We start from the raw sequence: 12194 nt of genomic DNA on the forward strand, positions 1-12194 counted from the left end.
TAAAAAGTTTGGAATGTGGATAATAGGAATAGTGTTACAACATTGTAAATATATCTAGTGTCTGAACTGTACACTTGAAAGTGGTCCAAATGGTACATTTTATGTCTATTTACCTCAATAATAATTTTGAAAAATGTGTTTCCAGGCCAACAGTGTCTGTATTACATGTGAACTGATAGAAATGCAAGTTTTTGAGCCCTGCCACTGGCTTACAGAATCAGAAACTCAGGTATGAGGTGTAGCAATTCTGTAATAAGAGCTGCTGCTCTACAATGGGAGATGGGAAGATGAGGCTGGAGAGGAAGGGGGTGGCCTGGCAAGGGAGGGAGGGCCTGGTCTGTTACTCTCTGATACATGGACTTTATCCTGCTAGCAAACAGCTAATTCAGGTCAGATGTCTAGAATTTATCTGTTAGCTGTTTCAAAAACAATACATGCTCATTGCAGAAAAGTTGGAAAACTAAACCAATCTTAAAAATTATCCATAATTGGGACTGGGGCTGTGGCATAGTGGGTTAAGCCTCTGTCTGCAGTGCTGGCATCCTATATGGGCACTGGTTCGAGTCCTGGCTGCTCCACTTCTGATCCAGCTCCCTGCTAATGTGCCTGGGAAAGCAGTGAAAGATGGCCCATGTTCTTGGGCCCCTGAACCTGCATGGAAGACCTTGAAGACACTCCTGGCCTCTGGCTTTGCCTGGCCCAGCCCTGGCTGTTGCAGCAATTTGGGGAGTGAACCAGCGATGGAAGACCTCTGTCTCTACGTCTCTCTCTACAGAACTCTTTCACATAAATAAAATAAATCTTTTTAAAAAAGCACTCTTGTCCTGTGCCAGCAGCAGTGTCAGTATCTGATCTCTCTCACCATTTTACCTTCTCTTTCTTACTGGCTTCGTGTTTCTCTGCCCATTCCTTTAGCTGGGAGTTCTCTGTCTTGGCACTGTTGACATTTGGGGCTGAGTGATTCTTGCTGTAGGAGGCTGTCCTATGCTATCTAAGATGTTTCGCAGCATCCCTAGCCACTACTAGCCATCCATCACACCTGTTGTGACAACTATAAATTCCTCCAGCTGCCGGTGCTGGTGGAAATCACTGCCCTAGGTGACAATGTCACCCAGCACTGCTTCCTTGGCCCCAACACTTACTTGGCTTTCTGGATGATTCCATTCATTCCTGAACCCTTACCTTCCATTCTGATGCTGACCAGGACGCCCACATCTCTTTTCTCTGGCACACGCCTTTTTTTTTTTTTTTTTTTTTTTTTTTTTTTAATGAGGTTCTAGGCACATAGTATCCATGGCCTGCTAGATCCCCTCATCTAGATTCCAAAAGATACCTCAACTTTTACGGATATGTAACAGAACTTACTGTCTTCCCCACAGCCCCAAATTGTTCTGTCTCCTGTGTCCTCAGCCTTGAATTGTGTAACCACTCATGCTTCCGGAAGCCAGCAGCTCTGATGCCGTCGTTCCCTGTTCTTTCTCTCACTGCTCAGGTCCAGTCATGAACCTGATAGAGCCTCCCTTAGCAACCCTGGCAATCTGGCCTCTCTTCTGTGGTTCTTGCTGCTGCCCGTTTTGCTACTTTCTGTACCACTCTCCCCACTGCTTTCTCTGCCTCCAAGACCCCCTCCCCTTGCAGGGTTAGGGTTACATTTCACATCTTCCCTTTATTTTTCCCCAGTCTCAAATTCTTGTAAATCTAACCACTCCTTGACATTAACAATATTTTTTGGTCCCCTGTTGCTCATGCTTCACACTCCGCAGGGCAACTCGCCCAGCTCCATACACGCCTTTCAGCTCCATGTACAGCCGTTCACGCGTGGCCACAGCAGCCTTAGGACGCCCAGGCCTGCCCAGGCCTTTGAGTTCTCAGTGCCTCTGGGTGGCTAAATCCATCTTTCCAGAAGTGCACCTTCTTCCTTGAAGAACTCCTGACCAATCTTCAAAACCCCACCTCAATGTCACCTGCTTACCAGAGCTGACCTTGCCTGCAGATGTGGAGGTTCTGCCTTCGCTTTACTTACAGGATTTATGTGTGTGTAGGTTTGTCCCCCCCCCACACACACTTGGACTCCTGGGAGTGGAATCACCTCTGTGTCTCCGGGCATCTTTGTAGGGTTTCAAAGGAGAAGGAGGTCGGGCCTGGGTTTGTCCTTGGCCTCTTGCTCCTGACTCCAGCTTGGAGTAGGCAGTGGTGATGGCTCCAGTGACTGAACCCCTGACACTCACGCAGAAGACCTGGACTGAGTTCCCAGCCTCCAGCCTGGCCTCAGCCCAGCTCTGGGCTTTGTGGGTATTTGTGGAATGAACCAGCAGATGGGAGCTCAATCTCTGTGTCTGTCTGCCTCTCAAATAAATAAGTACAAGTTTAAAATCCATGTAGAATGTGGTGGAGTGAGAAGGCCATGCCAAGGTGGCCACTGGCAAGCGAGCGTCAGTTACTCAGGAATGGCTTTGAAACCCGCCTGGCAATGGAAACTGCCTGGCAACAGGCTGTGATTGGATGGCTTTGGAAACTGCCCAGCAACAGGCTGTGATTGGTTGGGGCATAGACTGCCCCTTGACCAGATTGGCTGGTCTTGGCTATATAAGATGTTGTACCAACTGAAATAAACGAGTCTGCAGGCTGCTTGCCTCAAGCCCGCTTTCACCCGACTCCCAACTCCCGGGGTCTGTGTGGTGACTCTGCGCCTCTTGCCCCCACCATGCTCCTCCTCTCAGAAACAAATCCACTGCAACATTGTTGAGAAATCAACTGCAACAGTAGTTTTAAAGGAGCAGGTCTCTGTCGCTGTCCCTTTGTCTCTGAGCTTCTCTCCACCCTTCCTCTCTCTCCACACACACACACACACACACACACACACACACATCACCCCATCCATCTCCGTCGCCAGGCAGAACCCCTGCCTTTTTCACACTCCATTGTCTGACTACATGATGCCCATTTCCCCCCTGGAATTCCACCCTTTAAGAAAGAGGGCAACCAATCTTGCAAGTCTTGTGCTTGTTTCTGATGTTGTTCATGTTTTGTAGTTGTTATTGTTTAGAAAGGCAGATGTTTGATCCTCAAATGCCAGTCTTTAAGGGATTGTTTTTCGAATCGCTCATAGCTTTTTCACAGTATTTCTAATACAGCTGTGTTTATAGCTAAACTCTGTATATTCCAACTGACACACTTCGAGTATTACCCAGTGACAGAACACACTGTTTTTCTTTAGTTCCAATATAACTTGTTTATCCCTTAATTCAGAAAATGGCAACTCCCTTGCATCATCTTGATTTAATAAAGTCAATTTTGAGGAGAAAATGAAGCAATTGTAACTCTCACTCCTCTTATTCTCTCTCTAAGCTACTGGAAAGTCATCCAGCTAAAGGTCTCATAAGCTCTGTACTTGGCTTCATCCCTCCTCTGCTGACTTGGAATGAAAGCAGAAAATAGTTGTGAGTCAACTAGACGGGAACAGGGGAAGTGCACTCCCAGATTAAAAGGCTGAAATGCTAAATAAAGGAGGCCAAAAAAGCCCTTGAGAAACACCTTTCTATTTCTAGAAAAATTCTAAACTTTAATTAGTGGCCCTGGAGCTCTGGTCTTCCTTTGTTTGTTTTTGTTTGTTTGTTTTGTTTTGTTTTTGAAACAATAAACTTAGGTGAAAATATAAAGTAATTTTTCTTTGCCAGGAAAAAAAATCTCCACAGCAGAAGTCTTCATTTTAGTTAGTTGGATATTAGAAATCAAATGAAAATTCCAAGTGTTAATATTTAGAAAACGCATGTTTCTTTTAACCTTATCTACAGTTCAGAGTTTTAAACCCTTGCAACATTCCAAATAACAGCACTCCCTTTGCCTCCACAGATATTTCAGCTCTCATAAAAAAGAATAGTGTACCACACAGCTAGAATGAAATCCATTTAACATTCTCAGGAGTTGAAATTGTGGTTGCTTAAGTTAATGGACTAATCAGACCATAGTTTTAGATGATGTTACGGCAATATTCTAATTACCGCAATCTGATTTTCCTTAGTAATTGTGAAGGTCAAAACTGAAAGCCTGATTCAAAAGGGAAATTAAAAGTTAAGAATAAAAGACAAAGAGGACATTTTTATCCCTCAACATATGTCATGACGGATTATTAAGTTGACCTTGTAAAGTTAAAGATTGGACTGTAAATCTCATTGGAGTGGAATACAAGGTAGGGTAACTGTATTCCAAGTCTTTGAAACTGCAGAATTTAACTGTTCATTTTCAACAAAGGTGAGTGATTGTATACTATGTATTAAGCAAAATAAAAAGTCGTATTTACACGCTTGATTTTTATGCTTTTGTAAGACTGGCAGCTGAGTAGAAGCAGAAGCAAGAATAAGATGGCCACTGCACACAGGCCTCTCTCTCCTGGCCTTTTTTTTTAGCCACTGAGCACTGAACACCACCTTGTGCACCTCCACTGGGGTGAAGGAAAATAGGGGTTTATTTATGGTTTCTGAATTTTTTTATTGTCAAGGGGTTCAGGAGACTCCTGTATTAAATTTATTTCCTCCGATTTCTTTGGGTGAATAAGCAGGCATTATCCCTAATTGCTGGATACGGAAGGGGTGGGAAAATGGGAAAGGGGGACAAGGATAGAGTTTGGAGGCTGGCACAGTTCATCAAAAGACAGAGGGAAGCAATTAAGCTAAGAAGTATCTAAAGAGCACCCAAACCCCTGAAACTCATGTTCTGGGATCCAAGTTTTCTGGCCTTTAGGGCATTGTGCAAAATCCACATGGTTAGGTGTTTGCTTGATGGATGTGGGAGGATTGGATTAGAACATATAAAAAGCCTGGTAGGTTGTTCTTGAGTGTAATTTACTTAATTGTTTTTGGCCTGGTGAGTATACCCAAAGGCTTTATATTGATGTATGTGATTCAACAAAAACAAAAAACAATAAGGGCTTCATCGACTTGTGGTTTAATGGCCTTAAATAAATTAACTTCTTTTGGATCAATTCAGCACACTAGTGATATTTGCAATCTATTAGCTTTTTTTTTTTTTTTTTTACTTTTCCCTTAAGTCAAAACTTTATATATAACTTTGGAGAAATCATTTTATATCCACCAAGAAAAGGTATTATTTTCTACACACAGAAAACTTCAAAATGCAAAGACACACACACACACACAAAGTAATACAAGAAAAAGCTGGGCCCTACTGCCAACCCTCCCCCATTTCGGTTTTGACTTTAGATGACCTCATGCCAATTTTTTTAAAGATTTATTTATTTATTTGAAAGAGTTACACAGAGAGAGGAGAGGCAGAGAGAGAGAGGTCTTTCATCCACTGGCTCACTCCCTAAATGGCCAGAACTGCACCGATCTGAAGCAGGAGTTAGCAGCTTCTTCGGGGTGTCTCATGTGCGTGCAGGGGCTCAAAGACTTGGGCCATCTTCTACTGCTTTCCCAGGCCATAGCAGAGAGCTGGATCAGAAGTGGGGCAGTCTGGACTCTAACTGGCGCCCAAATGGGAGCCACTACACCACAGCGCCGACCCCTCTCATGCCAATTTTTAATTGAAATAGGATCTTTATTTTTTAAAAAGAATTAAGAGCATTTGATGACAGATAGAGAATATGTTTTATAGGTCAGCAGTGAGTTCTGTACCAAACTGTGTAACTGCCTTGGATCCAATTATTGTCCCTTACCCACACCCTTGAATTCATAGGTCGAAGCTCTAACCCTCAGTGTGACTGCGTTTAGAAATAGGGCTTTTGGAAGATAATTGAGATTAAAGAGGTCGTAATAGTCCTAACACAATAGGATTGATGGCCTTACTGAAGGAGGTCATTCTCTCTACCTCTCTGCGAGTGTGCACAGAGGAGAAGCCATTAGAGAGAAGGCAGCCCTTGCAAGCCTGGAAGGCAGATCCTGTACCTGGAACCCAATCAGCCAGCACCTTGATCAGACAGTTCGCGGTCTCCAAAGTGTGAGAAATCAATTTCTGTTGTTCTAGCCACACAGGCTCTGGGATTCTGTTATAGGCGCCAGAGCAGATGAATATGTGCACAGTAGACTTGAGCAAGTTACTTACCGTGTTTCTGGGCCTCAGTTTCCTGATAGGAAAACTTGTGGATTAGGTTCACAAAATTCCAAGTTCCCTTCTAACACCAGCATTGCTATGGTTCTAACTGAAGCTGGCTTAGCTCCAGAAGGTTGCCAAAAAAATTTTTTTAAAAATATGTTTCAAATTTTTAAAACAGCTACAGAATGGTACAAAGAAGTTATAAATAAGTTCCATTTCTCTTTTACTCAGATTCAAGAACTTTTAATGTTTTTCATTATTTACTTTTTTTATACTTTATATGTGTATATATGTATTCACATAGATAATATGCACATTATTATTTTTAGAATTGTTTGAGTGTAAATAAATCCCTTATCCCTTAATACTTTAATGTGTATTTCTTGAAAACAAGGATACTCTCTTACCCATGTTTGCCAACTTCACGAAACTTAACATTGTCATAACACTTTAATCTACAGCTATTTGACAATTTTATTCACTGTCCCAATAACATCTTTTTTTTTTTTTTTTTTTTTTTTTTTTGACAGGCAGAGTGGACAGTGAGAGAGAGAGAGAGAGAGAAAGGTCTTCCTTTGCCGTTGGTTCACCCTCCAATGGCCGCCGCGGCCTGCACGCTGCAGCTGGCGCACTGCGCTGATCCGATGGCAGGAGCCAGGAACTTATCCTGGTCTCCCATGGGATGCAGGACCCAAGCACCTGGGCCATCCTCCACTGCACTCCCTGGCCACAGCAGAGAGCTGGCCTGGAAGAGGGGCAACCGGGACAGAATCCGGCGCCCCCGAGCCCCGACCGGGACTAGAACCCGGTGTGCCGGCGCCACAAGGCGGAGGATTAGCCTAGTGAGCCGTGGCGCCGGCCCCCAATAACATCTTTTAAATCAGTTCCCCTGTCCAGAATAGGAACCATCCCAGGATGACACATGGTATTCAGTTTCCATTTTTATTTAGTCATTTTGCATCTGAAATTATTTCCCAACTTTTTCTTGATCTCATGAGTTTAAGAGTTTTGAAGACTACTGGCCAGTTGTTTATTAGAATGGCTCTTTATTTGGGATTTGTTTAATGTTGCCTCCTGAATAAATTCAGGTTATTCATCCCTGGCTGGAACACTATTCAGGTGTGTTGCAACCTGTTCAGGCTGTCATATGAGGTGGCACAGGATGTCTGAATGTCATTCCTTGGTAATGTCAATTTTGATGACCTGATGAAGGCATTTTCCAGGTTCTTTATTTTTTAAAATATTTATTTATTTATTTTAAAGTGCTACAGAGAGGCAAAGGCAGAGAGAAAGAGAAGAGAGGTGTTCCATCCACTGGTTTACTCCCCAGATGGCCACAACAGCTGGAGCTGAGCCATTCTGAAGTCAGGAACCAGGAACTTCTTTCTGGTCTCCCATGTGGGTGTAGGGGTCCATGGACTTGGGCCATCTTCTATTGCTTTCCCATGCCATAGCAGAGAGCTGGATGGGAAGTGGAGCAGCTGGGACTCAAATTGGCACCCACAAGGGATGCCAGCACTGCAGGTGGCAGTTTATTAACTTGCATAGCTGATATTTTCCTCATTGCAACTTGTAAGCAATCTGTGGAGAGGCATTTTAAGGACATGCACTGATGGCTTAACAGAAATTTTTGGGCTCATTGAATGTTCTCCTAGAATTAGCATCTGATAATTTTCCTCTCCCCTCCCCTCCTGTCCCCTCCCCTCTCCTCCCCTCCCCTCACCTCCCTTCTCCTTCTTTCTTCTTTCCTTTTTAAATATTTATTTATCTGTTTGAGAGGCAGAGGCAGAGAGACAGAGAGTGGTCTTCCATGGATATAGGTCTTCCACCCACTGGTTTACTTCCCAAATGGCCACAATGGCTGGCGCTGGGCCAATCCTAAGCCAGCAGTCAGGAGCTTCTTCCAGGTCTCCCAAGTGGGTGCAGGGTCCCAAGCACTTGAACCATCTTCTACTGCTCTCCCAGGCCATAGCAGAGAGCTGGATCAGATCAGTATTTCTCAAAAGTGTTAAAAAATAATAATGGGGCCAGAGTTGTGATGCAGCAGTTTAAGCCACAGCCTGTGAAACCACATCCCCTAAGAACCCTGGTTGGGGTCCTGGTTGCTCCACTTCAGATCTAGCTTTTCTATGATGCTTGGGCATTGGTGATTTCCAAGGCCACCATCCTTTCCATTCTTTATCAGTCAGCACAATTAATTCAACTATAAGCAAGAGTCCTCACTCCTCACTCTGACCTGACCACCATACCCAATTATTGCACTCACAGGGTTTTTATTATATTGCACCTGTTACTCTATGTGCATGCTCAGATTGCCCCAGTGTTGGCCAGTAAGAGCCCCTTCAAACACGCTCCTATGTCTTTTTGACGTAACCCTCACCATTTTTTTTTCAAAGATTTATTTATTTATTTTTATTTGAAAGGCAGATTACAGAGAGAGAGAGATTCTTCTATCCACTGGTTCATTCTCCAAATGGCTACAACATCCTGGAATGGGCCAAGTCAAGTCAAAAGTGTGGAACTCCTATTGGTCTCCCACATGGGTGGCAAGGGACCAAGCACTTGGGCTATCATCTACTTTTTTCCAGGTACATTAGCAGGAAGCTAGATCTGAAGTGGAGCAACCAGGACCCCAACCAGGGTTCTTAGGGGATGTGGTTTCACAGGCTGTGGCTTAAACTGCTGCATCACAACTCTGGCCCCATTATTATTTTTTAACACTTTTGAGAAATACTGATTAAAATCAGAGGCAAATACAAGAAAAATAATTGCTTGTTTGGTTTTGGTGCTGTGGGGTATTGGGAGTAAAGTTAAGGACAGAAATCAATTGACAGTGGTTTTGAAGTGTAAAAGGTACCCTAACTCCATAAAACAACCTCTTTAGTTTTATTATTTTTAGATCTGCTAGTTTTCATAATTAGTTTTCATAGTTATCATAGGTAATTAGGCTGGAGTTGGCCACAATCCCCAGGCTAATTTAGAAGACAGGACTGCAGCCCACGCAAGCTTTCTTTTTCCACATGGTGTCTTCCACATTGTTGTCCTCATTTTGCCAACTGCTTTGTCACTCGTTCCTTCCTCCGGCAACATGTTTGCACAGATTTGCACTTCACTGTAGCCGATGGTGCTTGGTCTCCACGGTGCTCTGACGGTTCGCGCCTCTGCAACCTTGCTGAGTAAAGCACAGTTTTCTCCCAAAGTCATTAACAATTTTCATTCACAAACTTTCTCAATTCACAACGTTACTAATGTCTCAGCCATTTTTTCCAGTGCCCACAGGCAACAAGAATTACTGAGCAGTTCCTTTTATTAAATACTCAGGCCCAAACAACTTAATAAGTACTTATGTCCAACAACTTTGTAGCCACTTGAAAAAAACTATACACACAAGTGGAAAGAGAAGTTGTATTTTCACTTTATTCTTGAACAACCACAATGACCAACAGGATGTGTGCTCCTTGGGCAGTGCACAATTTCTCCAACCTTGGAAGAAGACTGGACACCTCAGCCCTGATATCCTGTTCCTCATTGATTTTCACAGGCACTTGCTTTTTTTTTTTTTTTTTTTTTTATGACTGCTGTAAAAACCTAGCTTTGCAAAGAGAGGTTTCCCTGAAAAAAATTGCAGGGTGACCTACTAAAATAGGACAAATTTCCTTCAAAAATGTAAACTATTCTGTAGTGTCCTTGTGAATTTGCTGCAGCAAGCTGTGTAGTGCAGGAATCATGGTACGAAGGCCCAGAAACCTGCAGGTTTTCTGTAATACAGCAACAGCTAATATTGGGCTGGTGTTCAAAATCTTTACGCTAAAAGTGGGACAAGTGGCATTCAGCAAGGTTAGGCTCTTTTTCTCCAAGTGGATAAATTGGGTGACCATGTCGTTTCTCTTCCAGTCATTTCGAGACACTTCTCACTTTTAACAGGGAAAGGGGTGTTAACCATGGTGGATTCTGGGACAGCATTCATAAACGGCTGGCTTGAGCAAACTGGGGTGTGTGGCCACCCCACTTATCCAAGTCTCGTATTTTAAAATCGGTCATAGTCAACAAAGGATCTGTAGTGTAATGCAGTTTCAAGGATTTCACAATTTGCTGAGAAATCTTTTCACTTTAAGTTCTGAAATGTGCTGTCCTTTGGTTGCAGTCTTCTTTCCCTCCTCTCTTGCTCTCCCCACCTCCTTCATTTCCTCGTTGACCCAAGACCTTTTCTTTTTCCCCTTTCCCACCCCAAATTCCACCAAAACGTACCACTACCTCCCTAATCATCCAGGTTTTGATTTTCCAGGTGACAACACGTGGAGCCACTGGTTTTCACTTTGACTAGCAGGAAAGGTGACCATAATGCTCCAGACTCCCCATTCACCATGTCACCCGATCACATCTTACATAGCTTGGGAGAGGCCTCCTAGATTTTAACATGGGGACATTTGTACAATTTTAATTTTTTAAAAAATTTTATTTATTTATTTTTGACAGGCAGAGTGGACAGTGAGAGAGAGAGAGAGAGAGAAAGGTCTTTCTTTTGCTGTTGGTTCACCCTCCAATGGCCGCCGCGGCCGGCACACCGCGCCGATCAGATGGCAGGAGCCAGGTGCTTCTCCTGGTCTCCCATGGGGTGCAGGGCCCAAGCACTTGGGCCATCCTCCACTGCACTCCCGGGCCACAGCAGAGGGCTGGCCTGGAAGAGGGGCCACCAGGACAGAATCCGGCGCCCCGACCGGGACTAGAACCCGGTGTGCCGGCGCCGCAAGGCGGAGGATTAGCCTAGTGAGCCGCAGCGCCAGCAACATTTGTACAATTTAAGAAGTCGTGCTATCTTATGATTCAGCCCACTAAGAGTTACAGTACATCCAGCCTACTGGGCAGCCCAAGGAGTTATTGGCAGAAATTCAAGTTTCCCCTGCAGTGTTTTGAGGAGAAATATAGAAGGCAACTGTATTCACAACACACAAGAGAGCCTGTCGAAGTCCTCTTTTCCCATCTCTTTATGTATGACACTTAAGGGAGTGGCTGCCCCAAATTTCTCCTCCTGCCACTCCAAACCCCTGGAACTGTTCTCCGAATTCTGTCCAACCAAGAACTCTCTTCATCTCCCCTGCCTAGCCATCGACTTCTTTTAAACTACAAACACTTCATTTATTTGGATTCAGCACAACAAAGAACTCTTTTGAAAAAGAGATTTCCTTTGGAAGCCAGAAGCTTGCGTTATCAGTAGCTATGCGAACATTTCTAATTTTGTTTCACAGTTTCAGCCAGCCAGCCAGCCATCCGTCCATCTATCCTTCCTTCCATCCACTCACCCATCCATTCTTCCATCTATGCACCCACCCACCCACCCACCCATCCATCATCCATCCTTTCTTCTATTCATCCACCTGTCTACCCATCCACCCACCTGTCCATTCTGACTTCTATCCACTTCCTTCCTTCCTTCCATCCATCCAGAAGCTCTAATGAGTATTTTTTTAAAGATTTATTTACTTGAAAGAGTTACACAGAGAGAGAAAGAGAGGCAGAGAGAGAGAGAGAGAGAGAGAGGTCTTCTTTCCAATGGTTCACTTCCCAGATGGCCGCAACGGCCGGAGCTGTGCTGATCCGAAGCCAGGAGCCAGGAGCTTCTTCTGGGTCTCCCACGCAGGTGCAGGCGCCCAAGGACTTGGGCCATCTTCTACTGCTTTCTCAGGCCATAGCAGAGAGCGGGATCAGAAGTGGAGCAGCTGGGACTCGAACCGTCGTCCATATGGGATGCTTTACCCACCACGCCACAGCACGGGCCCCTAATGAGTGTTTTTAAAGGGCTAAGGATCCTCGACTTTAATTCTAACTTAATTGAAGGGAAAGACGAATCCACTAGAATGCTTGCGCACTGTGGATCGTACGCGGCTGGCTCGTCACAGACACTTGCCGGCGCAGGAAGCGGCAGGGACGGCGGGCCTTCGTGGGCTCCCCGAGTACCGGCCGGGCAGAGTCCCTGCGAGGCTGCCAACCGCGGCGGGCATTTGCAGGACCCAGGGGCGCAGCGAGGCTGCAGGCTGCGGGCTGCGGGGCAGGGAGCGGCCCGGCGACCCGGCGACCCGGCCCTGCCTCTGCTTCCCCGCTCGGCGGCACGGGCGCCGCGGCAGGCAGGCGGGGGCCGGCGGGTC

The sequence above is a fragment of the Oryctolagus cuniculus genome, chromosome 9 (assembly GCF_964237555.1).
Source record: "Oryctolagus cuniculus chromosome 9, mOryCun1.1, whole genome shotgun sequence".
Lineage (NCBI taxonomy): Eukaryota > Metazoa > Chordata > Mammalia > Lagomorpha > Leporidae > Oryctolagus > Oryctolagus cuniculus.